This window comes from Odocoileus virginianus, chromosome 13 (assembly GCF_023699985.2).
Source record: "Odocoileus virginianus isolate 20LAN1187 ecotype Illinois chromosome 13, Ovbor_1.2, whole genome shotgun sequence".
Taxonomy (NCBI): domain Eukaryota; kingdom Metazoa; phylum Chordata; class Mammalia; order Artiodactyla; family Cervidae; genus Odocoileus; species Odocoileus virginianus.
Window position 1 is genome coordinate 62,753,856 of NC_069686.1, and position 17,407 is coordinate 62,771,262.

The window sequence follows — 17,407 nt, forward strand, 5'->3', positions numbered from 1 at the left end:
CTTTCCCGTCTGTAGGAGATGATCATGATCATTATTACTGGTGAGACACCTGCTCAGGGTAATGAACATTCAGTTCACTGCAATCAGCAATGAGCGGCTCCTTGTAATTGGCTCATAAGAATGACAAGGTGTTGAAAGCACAGTTAAGGCTTTTCCAATTCACATGTGCCATTAGCAGGAGCTCATTAAAGACACGCACGAAGAGAAAGTGTAAATACAGAAGCCTGCTGTTTGTAATTACAGCTGTACATCTGACCGCCTCCTCCCAGGGCTCAGCCGGGAGGGGCTCCAGATGCCGGCACCGCCTGGCCCCTGAGTCTCTGCCTCTTTATTTATGCCATTTCTCGGGGTGCTCATCTCTGTGGAGCTGCAGGTGGGCTAGGATGCAACTTACAGAGTGGCAGTGATACATGTACATGACCCAGCTGGGTAGTTCCAGCCCAGTCTGTGGGGTCCCAATAGCCCCCTTTTCCTGCTGCCTACTGAGGGCACAGCCTGGAAGCTCAGTGTGGGCCGAGTGACCTTGCAGGTCATGTGATGCAGAGTTCTTTGGCCTGTCTTCCGTACTGTAAAAATAAAAGTAACTGACAACCTAGATTACCAAAAAACTGCCTCTACTATATATAAAACAGATAATCAATGAGGACCTACTGTATAGCATGGGCAACTACACTCAATATTTTGTAATAACCTATTTTAGGGAAAAAAATCTTAAAAAGAATACATGTGTGTATAACTGAATCACTTTGTTGTACACCTGAAACCAGCACAAATTATAAACCCACTATACTTCAATTAATAAAATGTGCTTAATGTATAGTCAAGAAACATCTATTGAGTGATTCTTCTATGCCAGGCTCCATTTAGGGACATTCTGCTTTGATTTTAACATGTTTCTAACTAGAGGTGTTCCTGAAGCCAGCTGTCTACAAAGGCAGCTCAGTAAGCCCAGCTGCATGGTATGATCCAAGGTGCAGAGAAAGGCATCTTTTTCTATATTGAAAAAATCCTACCAAGCAATAAAACATTTTAAAGACAACAGAAATGTCTCAGTGTATCCTGAGGGGAAAGAAGATTTTGTAAGGAATCCCTTGAGACTGAGATGAGTGTTTGTATGAACTCTGCAGGTGCTCTGATGGGGGCCGAGTGGTCCAAGACACTGTTCTGTTCTGTGGTCTTTGTGGTCCAGGGCTGATATTTTTAAAAAATATTCTTTTTCATTATGGTTTATCACAGGATACAGAATATAGTTCCCTGTGCTATACAGTAGGGCCTTCTTGTTTGTCCATCTTATATATAATAATTTGCATCTGCTAATCCCAAACTCAGTCCATCCCCCATCATGCCTACCCCTCTTTGGTACCCACAGGTCTGTTCTCCATGTGAGTCTGCTTCTGTTTTGTAGATAAGTTCATTTGTGTTATATTTTCTGTCGTTTAGTCACTAAATCATGTCCAACTCTTGTGACCCCATGGACTGCAGCTCACCAGGCTCTTCTCTCCTCCACTATCTCAGGGAGTTTCCTAAAATTGATGTCCATTGAGTTGGTGATGCCATCCAACCATCTCATCCTTTGTCACCCCCTTCTCTTCCTGCCCTCAATCTTTCCATGCATCAGTGTCTTTTCCAATGAGTCAGCTCTTTGCATCAGGCGGCCAAAGTGTTGGAGCTTCAGTTTCAGCATCAGTCCTTCCAGTGAATATTCAGGGTTATTTCTTTAGGATTGACCGGTTGGATCTCCTTGCAGTCCAAGTGACTCTCAAGAGTCTTCTCCAACACCACAGTTCAAAACAACAATTCTTCAGTGTTTAGCCTTCCTTATGGTCCAACTCTCACATCTCTACATGATTACTGGAAAACTGATAGCTTTGACTGTACGGACCTTTGTTGGCAAAGTAACATCTCTGCTTTTTAATATGCTGTCTAGGTTTGTCATAGCTTATCTACCAAGGAGCAAGTGTCTTTTAATTTCATGGCAGCAGTAACCTTTCATAGAGATTTTGGAGCCCCTCAAAATAAAGTCTGTCACTGTTTTTCCACCTATTTGCCATGAAGTTATGGGACCAGACGCCATGATCTTCATTTTTTGAATGTTGAGTTTTAAGCCACTTTTTTCACTCTCTTCTTTCACCTTCATCAAGAGGCTCTTTAGTTCCTCTTTGCTTTCTGCCATAAGGGTGGTGTCGTCTGCATATATGAGGTTATTGATACTTCTGCCAGCAATCTTGATTCTAGCTTGTGTTTCATCCAGCCCAGCATTTCCCATGATGTACTCTGAATATAACTTAAATAAAGAGGGTGACAATACTTCTTTCCCAATTTTGAACCAGTATGTTGTTCCATGTCCAGTTCTAACTGTTGCTTCTTGTCCTGTACACAGGTTTCTCAGGAGACAGGTAAGTGGTCTGGTATTCTCATCTCTTTAAGAATTTCCCACATATTTTAGATTCCACATACAAGTGATATCATATGCTATTTGTCTTTGTCTGACTTACCTGCCTCCTGCATACAGAAAACTGTATGCAAGTCAAGAAGCAACAATTAGAACTGGACATGGAACAACAGACTGGTTTCAAATCGGGAAAGGAATACATCAAGGTTGTGTATTGTCACCCTGCTTATTTATCTTATATGCAGAGTACATTATGAGAAATGCTGGGCTGGATGAAGAACTAAAAAGCCTCTTGATGAAAGTGAAAGAGGAGAGTGAAAAAGTTGGGTTAAAACTCAACATTCTGAAAACTGAGATCATGGTATCTGGTCCCGTCACTTCATGGCAAATAGATGGGGAAACGGTGGAAACACTCACAGACTTTATATTTTGGGGCGCCAAAATCACTGCAGATGGTGACTAGAGCCATGAAACTAAAAGACACTTGTTCCTTGGAAGAAAAGCTATGACCAACCTAGACAGCATATTAAAAAGCAGAGACATTACTTTGCTGACAAAGGTCCATCTAGTCAAAGCTATGGTTTTTCGAGTAGTCATGTATGGTTGTGAGAGTTGGACTATAAACAAAGCTGAGCACCAAAGAATTGATGCTTTTGAATTGTGGTGTTGGAGAAGACTCTTGAGAGTCCCTTGGACTGCAAGGAGATCCAACCAGTCCATCCTAATGGAAATCAACCCTGAATATGCATTGGAAGAACTGATGCTGAAGCTCCAATACTGTATTCACCTGATGCAAAGAACTGACTCCTTAGAAAAGACCCTGATGCTGGGAAAGTTGAAGACAGGAGGAGAAGGGGATGACAGAGGATAAAATGGTTGGATGGCATCACTGACTCGATGGACATGAGTTTGAGTAAGCTCCAGGAGTTGGTGATGGACAGGGAGGCCTGGCGTGCTGCAGTCCATGGGGTTGCAAAGAGTTGGACACAAATGAGCGACTGGACTGATTTACTTCACTTAGTATAATAATCTCTAGGTCCATCCATGTTGCTGTAAATGACATCATTTCATTCTTTTTTATGACTGAGTAGTGTTCTATTTTGTATATGTACCACCTCTTCTTTGTTCAAATTCATCTGTTGATAGACATTTAGTTTGCTTCCATGTCTTAGCTGTTGTTAATAGTGCTGCAATGAACACTGGAGTGAATTATCTTTTCAGATTATAGCTTGTCCGAATAAACAGGGCATGACATGACCCTTTAATAGCACAGGTATACTGTCTGTCTGTTCATATATTGTATATGTTTGAGTTTTATATACAAAAAGAGTAAGATGTTTTTCACCCCCTTCAAACATCCCCAATGCAATGCAGACACATAGATGGAAAATGATGCTGGCGAAGACAAAGACTCACAGAGGTATTAAGAGATGGCCATAGGTGTCCCTGTGCAGGGCTCACTCTGTTCTGGGTGCCATCCCAAGTACTTTAGACCCAGGGTCCCCACCCAGGGCCTTGGGCTGGTATTGGGCTATGGCCTGTTAGGAGCTGGGTTGAACAGCAGGAAGTGAGCAGTGGGTGAGCGAGTGAAACTTCATCTGCTACTCCCCATTACTCTCATTAGCAACTGAACCATCCCTCTGACTTCCCCGGCCCGTGATAAAATTGTCTTCCAAGAAATTGGTCCCTGATGCCAAAAAAAGGCTGGAGGGGACTCTCAAGAGTCTTCTCCATCACCACAGTTCAAAAGCATCAATTCTTCAGTGCTCAGCTTTCTTTATAGTCCGACTCTCACATCCCAGAGGGATGGGATGGGGAGGGAGGTGGGAGGGGGTTTTGGGATGGGGAACACATGTAAATCCATGGCTGATTCATGTCAGTGTATGGCAAAAACCACTACAATATTGTAAAGTAATTAGCCTCTAACTAATAAAATAAATGAAAAAAAATCAATACAAATGAATTTATATACAAAACAGAAACAGACTCACAGACACAGAAAACAATCTTATGGTTAACAAAGGGGGAAGGGGATGAGGGATAAATTAAGAGCTCAGGATTAATATATACACACTACTATATGTAAAATAGATAACCAATAAGCATAGGGAACTATACTTAGTATCTTATAATAACCTATAATGGAAAAGAATAATCCACCTATATTTCAATAAAAAAATACAAAAACTATGTAGGTGATTAAGATGTTTAGTTCACTGGTCTAGCTAAAGCTAGTCAACAATTAAGACAAGTACAGTCCATATGTACCAAAATGATAACAAAACATTTGCCTTCCTCCATTATTTCATTGCTAGGAATTTATTCAGAGACAATCCCAGATGCACATGACATTATAACTACAGTGCTTATTAAATTTTACTTATAATGGGAAACATGTGACAAAAACAATAGGCTTTCAAATTACATTTCTTTTGATCCAGACATAATCAGATTTGCCAACAAATATTTATCTAGATCCCAAGGATAGCTGCATAATGCTGAAAAGTTGGAAATATCTTAATTTTCACAATTAGGTTGGGTGAATAAAAATGTACTTTATCTACACATGATATATACCATATCATCATTAAATGATGATAAAAATGAATATTTAATGGTGGAGGAACAGTCTTCATGTTGTGTGAAGTGAATAAAAACATGTAAATCCATGGCTGATTCATGTCAATGTATGACAAAAACCACTGCAATGTTGTAAAGTAATTAGCCTCCAACTAATAAAAATAAATGAAAAAAAAACACAATCTGAGTCAACAGATCTTTAATGGGTGCTTATTGTGTGTCTCCAGGCAGCGCTCTAGGTCCTAGGAAGGTATTAGTGAACAAAAAACAACAAAACCCTGACGTAATCATGGAGATGACAGTCTAGCGTGGGAGAGAGGTGGTTTCATGGCATGTTGAAGGTTAAAAGTGTGACAGAAAGTAGATCGTCTAGGGAAGATAGAGGATGGTGAGGGGTTTGTAGGGGTGGTGAGTGGAGGGTTTTCAGTCTGAAAAAAGCCTCGGTCTGGACGGCCTCACTGAGAAGGTAGCATTTGGGTTAAGATTGAGGGAGTGAATAAACAACAAATTCCTACTGTGTAGCACAGGGAACTATATGATAAACCACAGTGGAAAAGAACATGGAGAAGAATGCATTGGGTTGGTCAGAAACTTCATTTAGGGTTTTCCTTAAGACGGTAAGAAAAAACTCGAATGAACTTTATGGCCAACCCAATATATGTATGTATAACTGAATCCTTTTGCTGAATAGAAGAAATGAACACAACATAGTAAATCAACTATATTCCAATAAAATAAATTAAAAAAAGATCGAATGGGTGAGAAGGAGTGACCATGGGATAGGAAAGTCCCCAGTCGAAGGGGACCTTGCGGGGGCCCTGGGGCCACCTGTACCTGGCTCATCCAGGGACCCGTGAGGGGCCCCGTACGGCTGGAGTCAGGCAGAGGAGGGGTGAGGCCCAAACGGCGAGGGCAGTGTGATCACAGAGGGTCCCAAGAGCCATCGCCAGCGATTCTACTTTTGCTTGAAGAGAGATGGGAGGGATGTTTTCTGCGTTTGTGAGATCCTATAGCTGTGCTGTCCAGTACGACAACCTCTAACTCCTCGTCGCTGCTGAGAACTTGAACTGTGGCTACTCTGAACTGAGTGCCTTGTAATTGTAAAATGCACGCTGGGCTCAAAGGCCAAATTCAACACTGCTGCCGCCGTTGCTGCTGAGTTGCTTCACTCATGACCGATTTTTTGTGACCCCACGGACTGTGACCTGCCAGGCTCCTCTGTCCATGGGGTTCTCCAGGCAAGAGCACTGGAGTGGGTTGCCATGCCCTCTTCCAGGGGATTTTCCCGACCCAGAGATCAAATCTGCATTTCCTGTGGCTCCTGCATTACAAGCAGATTCTTTGCTAGTCAGCCACAGGGGGAAGCCCAAGTCTGTATTCTTTAGTATAAAAATAATTTAAAATATCTTCATCATTTTTATATTTACACATTGAAACGGCAATACTTTAGGTATATGGACTTTTTTTACTTTGTAAAAATAATTCATTTATTTTTATCTGAAATGCAATGGATTTTTGCCATTTGTGCTTTCTTGTCATATGGGCTATGAAGAAGAGCAGGTTTAAACATATGTAATCATTCTGTCACCTCCTGTCCACTGTCTTCTGGTCAGCTGCTGTTTTAGCAGCGTTTCTTTGTGACAGCAGCCAGCAACAGTAGGGGGCTTCTGGACTTTGTGTCCAACCTTGGATGGATCCAGCCTTGGATGGATCCAACCTTGGATGGATCCAACCTTGGATGGATCCAACCTTGGATGGATCCAGCCTTGGATGGATCCAACCTTGGATGGATCTAACCCTGGATGGGTCTGTGATTGTATCTTTTGCTGCTAAAGGAGTACAGCCTCCACGTGTTGGCAGTTTCTCTCCTATTTGTCTGATCAGAAAATCTTGGGCAAATTGTGAATTCTTCAAGACAGCTGCTGTTTCTTCATCCATTTCAACAGTTTCATCTTTCTTAAATGTGAAATTTGCATCAAATATTGATTTTTCGTGTCCTATGATTCCTCCATTATGAATAACTAGTCATCTTTCGGTTGGTCCTGTCTTAGGGAATTTGAAGAGGTGACATGTTGCAGAAACAAAGTGGCAGTCACCAATCACGCTTTCTAGTTCCTTGTTTTGAACTGTAATGAAATTGGCAGTGACCAAATGAGGAGGGCAGAGCCAATTTTTTGGGCAAGGATAGGAAGGTCTTTCCAGTACAAAGCACCAACCAGGCACTCACCCCATAAAACTTTGTGTATCCTGATTTTTCCTGGCAATTCAAGACTAGCATAGATGTCACTGAAATATAGCCCGGCACCATGCTTTAACACTCAACGTATCTCCTGCAGCACTTGCTGTTTATTAGGTACAAGGTTAATGGCATAATTGGATATCACAATATCATAGCGCTCATTCTTGATTCCAGCCTCTTCCAGTTTCTCTATGTAGCCATGAATAAAGGTCACATTGGGTGCCTGGAAGCCACAGTTTTCCATGTGATATTCAATGTACTTGTTAACCACTTCTACTGACCTTCTGTCATATCTATTCCAGTGACATGTCCCTTCTCACCAACCAACTAAGAGCGTAGCAATCTCGGTTAATTCCACTACCCAGGTCCAAAATCCATCAGTTTTCCAGACACTGAGCGATGACCAGACCCCGGCCATAATAGCTCAAAGATGCTCCCTCGTGTACACTCTGCAGGGCTCCCCGGATGTTTTTGCGGACAGCCTGCTGCAGTGACACCGGCATTGGTCTGCTGATGTCTTCAGCTCCTGCATGTCTTTCTGGATCTCAGTGTTGTGAGGGGTCACCGCGTCGCCTCTGTCTCCAGGACTTGGGGACCCTGCAGATGGCTCTTGAGGCTAGATGCTGTGTGCTGTCTTAGTTGCTTAGTCATGTCCGACTCTCTGCGATCCCATGGACTGTACCCCACCTGGCTCCTCTGTCCATGGGATTCTCCAGGCAAGAAGACTGGATTGGGTTGCCATGCCCTCCTCCAGGGATCTTCCCAACCCAGGGGTCGAACTCAGGTCTCCTGCATTACAGGCAGATTCTTTACTGATGGAGTCGCCAGGGGAGCTGTATATGTTGAATAAAATAAATATACTGTTAAAGTTAATCGAGTTGTTTCATTCTTCCTTTATGGATGTGGCTAGTAGAAAATGTAAGCTTACAGGCGTGATCCCCGCCTATTTCCACTGGACGATCCTGCTCCGTAGAGAACAATGGGACTGTTCAGTCACTCAGTCGTGTCTGACTCTTTGTGACCGCATGGACTGCAGCACACCAAGCTTTCCTGTCCTTCACTGTCTCCCTGAGTTTGCTCAAACTCATGTCCATTGAGTCGGTGATGCCATCCAACCATCTCATCCTCTGTCACCCCCTTCTCCTGCCCTCAATCTTTCCCAGCAGCAGGCTCTTATCCAATGAGTTGGCTCTTTGCATCAGGTGGTCAAAGTATTGGAGCTTCGGCTTCAGCATCAGTCCTTCCAACGAGTATTCAGGGTTGATATCCTTTAGGGTTGATTGTTTTCCTTGCTGTTCAGATGACTTCAATTCTATAGATGAGAGGTAGAAGCAAATGGGACCCTCATGATTGTGTCGGAGGTGAACAGAAATGGTAGGAGATGGGATACAGGTTCACATTTACTTATTTTGGGGCTGTGCTGTGTGGCTTGCAGGATCATAGTTCCCCTACCAGGGACTGAACCCATGCCTTCAGCAGTGAAAGCTCAGAGTCCTAACCACTGGACCACACAGGAATTCCTAGGACATCTTTTGAATCATAAATGATACAGTTTTGGGGGCAGACTGGATGGGAGTGTGAGAGGATAACTCTAGGGTTTTTAACTAGGAAACTGGAAGGGTGGAGCTGGGACTGATCAGGTCTCAGCATCAGGTATTGAATTTGAGGTGTCCACAGCACAGCCAAGTAGAGATGCTTGGTAGAGAGTTACAGAGGGGAGTCTGGAGCTGGGGGCGAGGGCAGGGCTGGGGAGTGAGCTTGGAGGGGATGTTTCAAGCCCTGAGTCTAGACAAGGACCCCAGGGAAGAGAAGAGGACTGACCCCCAGTGCTCTCAGCTCTCAGCCCCCTCTCAGCTCTGAGAGGCTGGAGGAAGAGGAGAAACTGCAAAGCCAGCCAAGAATGGGTGGGGAATGGGGGCTGGAGGACTGACATCCTATAAGCAGAGCAAAGAAAGAGCTTTCGGGAGGAAGGAGAGGGAAAGAGAGGCAAACACCAGAGAGAAGAGGGCTCTTTTAGTGGAAGGCTGATGGGAATGTCTCAAGGCAGACCCACCAGGGAGGAATTTGGAGGAAGCAATTGCTGCAATTTTTTTCAAAGAAATTAGTGTAAAAAGGAGCAGAAAACTGGGAAGATAGCATTAAGATTAGGCTATGCTTCCAAATGTGAAGAGTTGCACCCTTGGGATGATGAATGTGCTTCTTAAAATTTTGTTGTGACTTAGGAAAATAATTCCTGTAACAACCAGGTTAATTTTGAGCAGAAAATGTTCTAAAATCAACAGTGGAGTTTGTATAATTTCTTAATAGCTAAACCCTCTAATCAGCTCAGTTCTTAAATACAGAACTGGAAGTTGGGAGCTCCCTATGGATGTTTTCAAATTTCCGCTAAAAAAATGGAGTGACATTATCTTTTTTACTTGGGCTGAGACACAATATTGAATTTCTCCTTAAATTACTAGGAGCTGGCCTGTTTCTAGAATGGACCTGAACAAATTGATCTACACTCTGTCAATGAAGGGCTTTTAAAAGGATCTTCTTGCCTTTCAGCCTTTTTCAAACAAGTATTTATTTTTTATTTTTTTCCATTTATTTTTATTAGTTGGAGGCTAATTACTTTACATCATTGCAGTGGTTTTTGTCATACTTTGAAATGAATTAGCCATGGATTTACATGTGTTCCCCATCCCGGTCCCCCCTCCCACCTCCCTCTCCACCTGATCCCTCTGGGTCTTCCCAGTGCACCAGGCCCGAGCACTTGTCTCATGCATCCAACCTGGGCTGGTGATCTGTTTCACCCTAGATAATATACATGTTTCGATGCTGTTCTCTCAAAACATCCCACCCTCGCCTTCTCCCACAGAGTCCACAGTCTGTTCTATACATCTGAGTCTCTTTTTCTGTTTTGCATATAGGGTTACGTTACCATCTTTCTAAATTCCGTATATATGTGTTAGTAAACTGTAATGGTCTTTATCTTTCTGGCTTACTTCGCTCTGTATAATGGGCTCCAGTTTCATCCATCTCATTAGAACTGATTCAAATGAATTCTTTTTAATGGCTGAGTAATATTCCATGGTGTATATGTACCACAGCTTCCTCATCCATTCGTCTGCTGATGGGCATCTAGGTTGCTTCCATGTCCTGGCTATTATAAACAGTGCTGTGATGAACATTGGGGTGCACGTGTCTCTTTCAGATCTGGTTTCTTCGGTGTGTATGCCCAGAAGTGGGATTGCTGGGTCATATGGCAGTTCTATTTCCAGCTTTTTAAGAAATCTCCACACTGTTTTCCATAGTGGCTGTACTAGTTTGCATTCCCACCAACAGTGTAAGAGGGTTCCCTTTTCTCCACACCCTCTCCAGCATTTATTGCTTGTAGACTTTTGGATAGCAGCCATCCTGACTGGCATGTAATGGTACCTCATTGTGGTTTTGATTTGCATTTCTCTGATAATGAGTGATGTTGAGCATCTTTTCATGTGTTTGTTAGCCATCTGTATGTCTTCCTTGGAGAAATGTCTGTTGAGTTCTTTGGCCCATTTTTTGATTGGGTCATTTATTTTTCTGGAGTTGAGCTGGAGGAGTTGCTTGTATATTTTTGAGATTAATCCTTTGTCTGTTGCTTCGTTTGCTATTATTTTCTCCCAATCTGAGGGCTGTCTTTTCACCTTGCTTATAGTTTCCTTTGTTGTGCAAAAGCTTTTAAGTTTCATTAGGTCCCATTTGTTTATTATTGCTTTTGTTTCTAAAATTCTGGGATGTGGGTCATAGAGGTTCCTGCTGTGATTTATGTCGGAGAGTGTTTTGCCTATGTTCTCCTCTAGGAGTTTTATAGTTTCTGGTCTTACATTTAGATCTTTAATCCATTTTGAGTTTATTTTTGTGTATGGTGTTAGAAAGTGTTCGAGTTTCATTCTTTTACAGGTGGTTGACCAGTTTTCCCAGCACCGCTTGTTAAAGAGGTTGTCTTTTTTCCATTGTGTATCCTTCAAACGAGTATTTTTAGTTGAAGGATAATTGCTTTACAACGTTGTGTTGGTTTCTGCCACACAGCAGCATGAATCTGCCATGGGTGCACGTATGTCCGCTCCCTCTTGACCCTCCCCCCGCCTTCCACCCATCCCAACCTCTAGGTTGTCATAGAGCCCTGGTTTGCGTTCCCTGAGTCACAGAGCAAATTCCCACTGGCTACTTATTTTACATGTGGTAGTGTATATATTTCCATGCTACTCTCTCCATTTGTCCCACCCTCTCCCTCCACCCCCCATCCTGTGTCCATAAGTTTGTTCTTTATGTCTGTATCTCCTTTGCTACCCTGCAAGTAGGATCATCAGTATCATCTTTCTAGATCCCATCAGTTCAGATGCTCAGTCGTGGCCGACTCTTTGCGAGCCCATGAATCGTAGCACGCCAGGCCTCCCTGTCCATCACCAACTCCCGGAGTTTACTCAAACTCATGCCCATTAAGTCGGTGATGCCATCCAGCCATCTCATCCTCTGTTGTCCCCTTCTCCTCCTGCCCCCAATCCCTCCCAGCATCAGGGTCTTTTCCAGTGAGTCAACTCTTCGAATGAGGTGGCCAAAGTATTGGAGTTTCAGCTTCAGCATCAGTCCTTCCAATGAACACTCAGGACTGATCTCCCTTAGGATGGACTGATTGGATCTCCTTGCAGTCCAAGGGACTCTCAAGAGTCTTCTCCAACACCACAGTTCAAAAGCATTAATTTTTCAGCACTCAGCTTTCTTCACAGTCCAACTCTTATATCCATACATGACCACTGGAACAACCATAGCCTTGACCAGATGGACTGGTCAGACTGGTTCCAAATAGGAAAAGGAGTATGTCAAGGCTGTGTATTGTCACACTGCTTATTTAACTTATATGCAGAGAGAAATCATGAGAAATGCTGGGCTGGAAGAAGCACAAGCTGTAATCAAGATTTCTGGGAGAAATATCAATAACCTCAGATATGCAGATGACACCACCCTTATGGCAGGAAGTGACGAGGAACTAAAAAGCCTCTTGATGAAAGTGAAAGAGGAGAGTGAAAAAGTTGGCTTAAAGCTTAACATTCAGAAAACTAAGATCATGGCATCCAGTCCCATCACTTCATGGGAAATAGATGGGGAGACAGTGGAAACAGTGTCAGACTTTATTTTTTTGGGCTCCAAAATCACTGCAGATGGTGATTGCAGCCATGAAATTAAAAGACGCTTACTCCTTGGAAAGAAAGTTATGACCAACCTAGACAGCATATTAAAAAGCAGAGACATTACTTTGTCAACAAAGGTCCGTCTGGTCAAGGCTAGATCCCATACATATGTGTTTATATATATGATATTTATTTTTCTCTTCTGACTTACTTCACTCTGTATAATGCACTCCAGTTTCACCCACCTCATTAGCACTGACCAAATTTACTCCTTTTCCTTTTTATGCCTAATACTCCACACACACACACACACACACACACACACACACATGAAGTGAAAAGTCTCTCAGTTGTGTCCAACTTTTTGCAACCCCATGGACTGTAGTCTGACAGGCTCCTCTGTCCCTGGAATTTTCCAGGCAAGAATACTGGAGTGGGTTGTCATTTCCTTCTCCAGGGGATCTTCTCGGCCCAGGGATCGAACCCAGGTGTCCTGCATTGCAGGCAGACTCTTCACTGTCTGAGCCCCCAGGGAAACCCGTATATTTACACCACAGCTTCTTTATCCATTCATCTGCTGACAGGCCTCTGTGTTGCTTCCATGTCCTAGCTGTTGTAAGCAGTGCTGCAGTGAACACTGTGATACGTGTGTCTTTTTCAATTATGGTTTTCTCAGTGCCGTTCAGTCTTTTAGTGCGAAAGTCAAGGGGAACTTCCCCATGTCAGGGTTATTCCCATGTGAGTGGCACTTAGGCCAGGATTTGGTGCAGCCCTGTTATCACCTGAGATGTGATTATTTACAGTAAAATAGTGATAGCCACTACTGTGTTCAACGCAGGCCAGATATGATGTTAAGAACTTTATCTACATTTATTAATATTAGTATAATCAGCATACCTGATTATATCTAATATATTAATATATTATATAATATATATATTATATATATAATTATACCTAACCTATGAGTTAGATATTCTTACTACGTCCTTTTTGATGGCTGAGGTAGCTAAAACTCAGAGATCACATGGGTGGTAGAGCCAGATTTGCTTGATCAAAGTTCAAGTTCCAGCCTATTCTCAGGGATGAACAAAACTGGGGGAAACCTCCCTTCCCCCTCCAGGCCCTGCTACCTATGGTAGGTAGGGAGGCAGTGCAGTGGGGACTCCACTCGGGCAGCCTTTTGCAAGTTTTCAGTCAAGATTTTAGAATAAAAAAATATATTTTCTTCCTGAAGGAAGAGTTAGAAGGAAGAGTTTTTCTGCCTTCAGAGCTTAAAAACTAGTCAAGAAGCGTGCTCAGCACTGTCTGTAACCTTGGCCTGTGATAGAGTTTTGGCAAATCCAGCCTCTGGTATCACTAAGAGGGGGTCAAGCCCCCCATTTATCTCTATATCAGAGAGAGTTGCATCTTAGCAATGGGAGAAAATGTCTTAAAACAACTTCCTTCAAGAAGACAAACAAAGAAACTGAAATAAATAAAGAAAGAAAGAAAGAAAGGGAAAAAAATCCCAGAAACAAAAACAACCCCCAAACTCTTTTAGGCTGTGTATCCAAAAATTATTCCTGTGGTATTTTTATTCCCCAAATAAAAGTCCCTCATACTGATGAGTTCCATTAAAAAATATCCCTTGTGAAACACACCGTTGGTGGAAACGGAAGTCGGTGCAGCCACTGTGGAAAAACAGTATGGAGGTTCCTCAGAAAACTAAAAATAGAACTGCCATATGATTCAGCAATTCCACTCCTGAGCACTTATCCAGACAAAACTCTAAGCTAAAAGGATACGGCACCTTTATTTTCATAGCAGCACTATTCACAGTAGCCAAGACATGGAAATCACCTAAATGTCCATCAACAGATGACTGGATAGAGAAGATGTGGTACATATACACATTGGAATACCACTCAGCCATAGAAAGAATGAAACAACGGCATTTGCAGCAACGTGGATGGACCTAGAGATCATCATACTAAGTGCAGTAAGTCAGATAGAGAAAGACAAATGCCGTGTGACATCAGTTATATGCGGAATCTAAAATATGGCACAAATGAACTTAACAGCAAAATAGAAACAGGCTTACAGACATAGAGAACAGGCTCGTGGCTGCCGAGGGGTGGGCGTGGGGAGGGGTAGACCAAGATTAGTGGGTGCAAACTATTATGTAGAGAACGGATAAGCAACAAGGCCCACTGTACAGCACAGGGAACTATACTCAACAGCCTTATGAAAAACCATATGGAAAAGAATATGAAAAACAATGTGTATATATATATTTAACTGATTCACTTTGCTGTACTGCAGAAATAAACACAAGATTGTAAATCAACTGTACTTCATTTAAAAAAAGAAATAAAATGTCCCTTCACTTAAAAAAAGAAATAAAATGTCCACAGATTTGATTGTTTTGCTAGCTAGTGACAACCCTATAGCGTGTAAAAATTTTCTACAGTGAGTTCAGTAAATAGAATAAACACTTCCACTGTTTCTTCTAGTCTCCCCTTTATGAAAGGGAGTAATAACATCCCTCACAGTCTGGAGCTAATGTAAGTGTTCAGCATGTTGGCTGCCCATAATAAAGTCTTGGTAAATGTTAGCTGACATTAATAATAAATTCATACTAGATGACTGACATAATTAGCATATCAAACACTAGCCTAAGCATCACACCCTACTTCTTGATCTAAAATACCTTCTTCGTAGGCAAATTGTGCTTGGGAGATGTTTAATAGTTTTATTCTCTTAAATAGGTAAATATTTCTCCCATAATTTGATTTACTCTGTAAGATGAACCCAGTTAATTATTTGTTGCTCTGATGGAGGCATCAATTTTATGTATCTAAATTTGTACGGATTCAACATTAGTGGAGAAAATCTGAGTTGACCAAAGTGTCTGTAGGTTGCAGACTGCAAACATACTCAGGTGTCTAGAGAAAGTAGAGTTTCTTTATGCTGTCCATAAATGCTGTGTTCCTCTAAATTAACTTTAAGCCCTTCTAGGTTTAAAATTGGAGAAGGAAATGGCAACCCACTCCAGTACTCTTGCCTAGAAAATTCTATGGATGGAGGAGCCTGGTGGGCTACAGTCCATGGGGTCGTAAAGAGTCGGACACAACTGAGCGACTTTTCACTTTCAGATTTAAAATAGTGTGGCCTGATTAATTTGTTAGGTAACATATTCAAAAAATTTTTGGGTGCGTTTCAAGTTTATTTTATTACTATTAGCGACATTTTTGCTGCTCTGTGGCATGCGGGATCCTGGTTCCCTGACCAGAGGTCGAATCCTAGCACGCTGCAGTGGGGGTGTGGAGTCCTAACCGCCGGACCACCAGGGGAGTCCCAGCGTATTCCAACCTTTAAGGAAAAAAGTGTCAGCCTTTTAATCCCCACCTCTCTCCCCTCCCATCTACTCCCCAAGGTGGCATCTGATATCCTGGGGTGAAGGGAGTCATGTTGGATCCCTGTCCCTCATCTGACACCCACTCCCCTTCTACGCCCATCACCTGCCAGAAGCCTCCTCTCCCCAGGATTCCCTGGGCCAGAAGAGGGGCTTTTCCTTCCTTTTCTGATCAGACCTCCTACCCAGGCCTGGCTTCTAACTTATCGGATAGATTCTAAAGAAATGTACTCAGACATAAGAAAGAGCAAAATAATGCCATTTGCAGCCACAAGGATGGACGTAGAGACTGTCATTGTGAGTGAAGTGAGTCAGAGAGACAAATGTCACATGATATCACTTGTAAGTGGAATCTAAAAAACTATTTGAGCTAGGTACAAATGAGCCTATTTACCAACAGAAATAGACTCACAGATGTAGAAAAGAAACTTACGGTTATCAGGGGGACAGCGGGTGTGAGATGAGTGGGGAGGTAGGCACTGACATATCACATTGTGTGTGAAATAAAGAACTATGAAGGACCTACTGTATAGCACAGGGACCCTTACTCAGTACTCTGTGATGGCCTATATGGAAACAGAATCTAAAAACGAGTGGATATATGTGTATGTACAGCTGACTCACTTTGCTATACACGGGAAACTAACACAAGAGTGTAAATCAACTGTCGACTTAGAAAAAATGCACAGGTGAGAGTTGTGAGTTAGATTTTATTTGGGGCAAAATGAGGACCTCTGCCCGGGAGACAGTACCTCAGTTAGCTCTGAGAATCTGACCCAAAGAGGCAGTGGGAGAAGGACAGTATATATGTGATTTTGGTGAAGGGGTAATACATGCAAGTGAGTACATACTTTTCCGGAAGGTTTTTACCAATCTTGTGACGCTTTGCTAGGAACAGTCATTATCATGAATGATTTTAGTGCTTTTCTAGATATGGGGAGATACAAGAATTGGGCTCATGAAATCGGCTCCTGAAAATAGCTAACTAATATCTAACGATCTGGCGATCTGTTCTGCCAGGTTCTTTCCCGCCTGCTCCGCTCCCCTTGAGCACAGAGTGCCTCACTTCTGCTCCCCACCCTGAATTCTTCTTAGAGGGTGTTGAAGATCAACAGCTATAGCAGCACATGATTTAATCCTGTAGAGGTAGATAGCAAGTGCCAGTTTGTAGCTGACACAACTATGCTCCAATAAAATGTAATTGAATAAAAGACATGTAGCAAATCTTTTCTTCTCTTTTTTTGCAATGCCTGACTTCTAAGCCTATTGTTTTGTTAAAGAGTTTGTGGCCTGGCTACCTTTTGCCATGGAGCAGTGAGCCCCAGCCCAGGAAATGGGGGGTTGCAAACGGAAAAGGAGGAGATGGGGTTAAAAAGCCTTGATGGAATATTCACACGATGTCATCCCTGCAACTGTGTCTTGGAAATGAGCGAGGAGCTGGTCATCCAAATGGCCACATTAACTTGGGTAATTGCCATCTGTAAGTAACATGTGAAAATGGAAGGATGTACCAGATGGTTCATAACTGCTGTGGCGATAGAATTAACAATGATTAGAAAGCTGACGGGTGGTACACCAAACACCAGAAGTTGCAGTGAGCAAACTCAGTCATCATCGGAAAAGGAAGAACACCAAGAGGGGATGCA

The 17,407-nt window shown here is 42.6% G+C and overlaps 1 pseudogene; it reads right to left on the minus strand.

Moving 5' to 3' along the window:
* The window catches only part of LOC110141328 (arsenite methyltransferase pseudogene), a 38,246-nt pseudogene extending 30,532 nt beyond the window's left edge, over window positions 1-7,714 (minus strand).
* Between the last annotated feature and the right edge of the window lie 9,693 nt (window positions 7,715-17,407).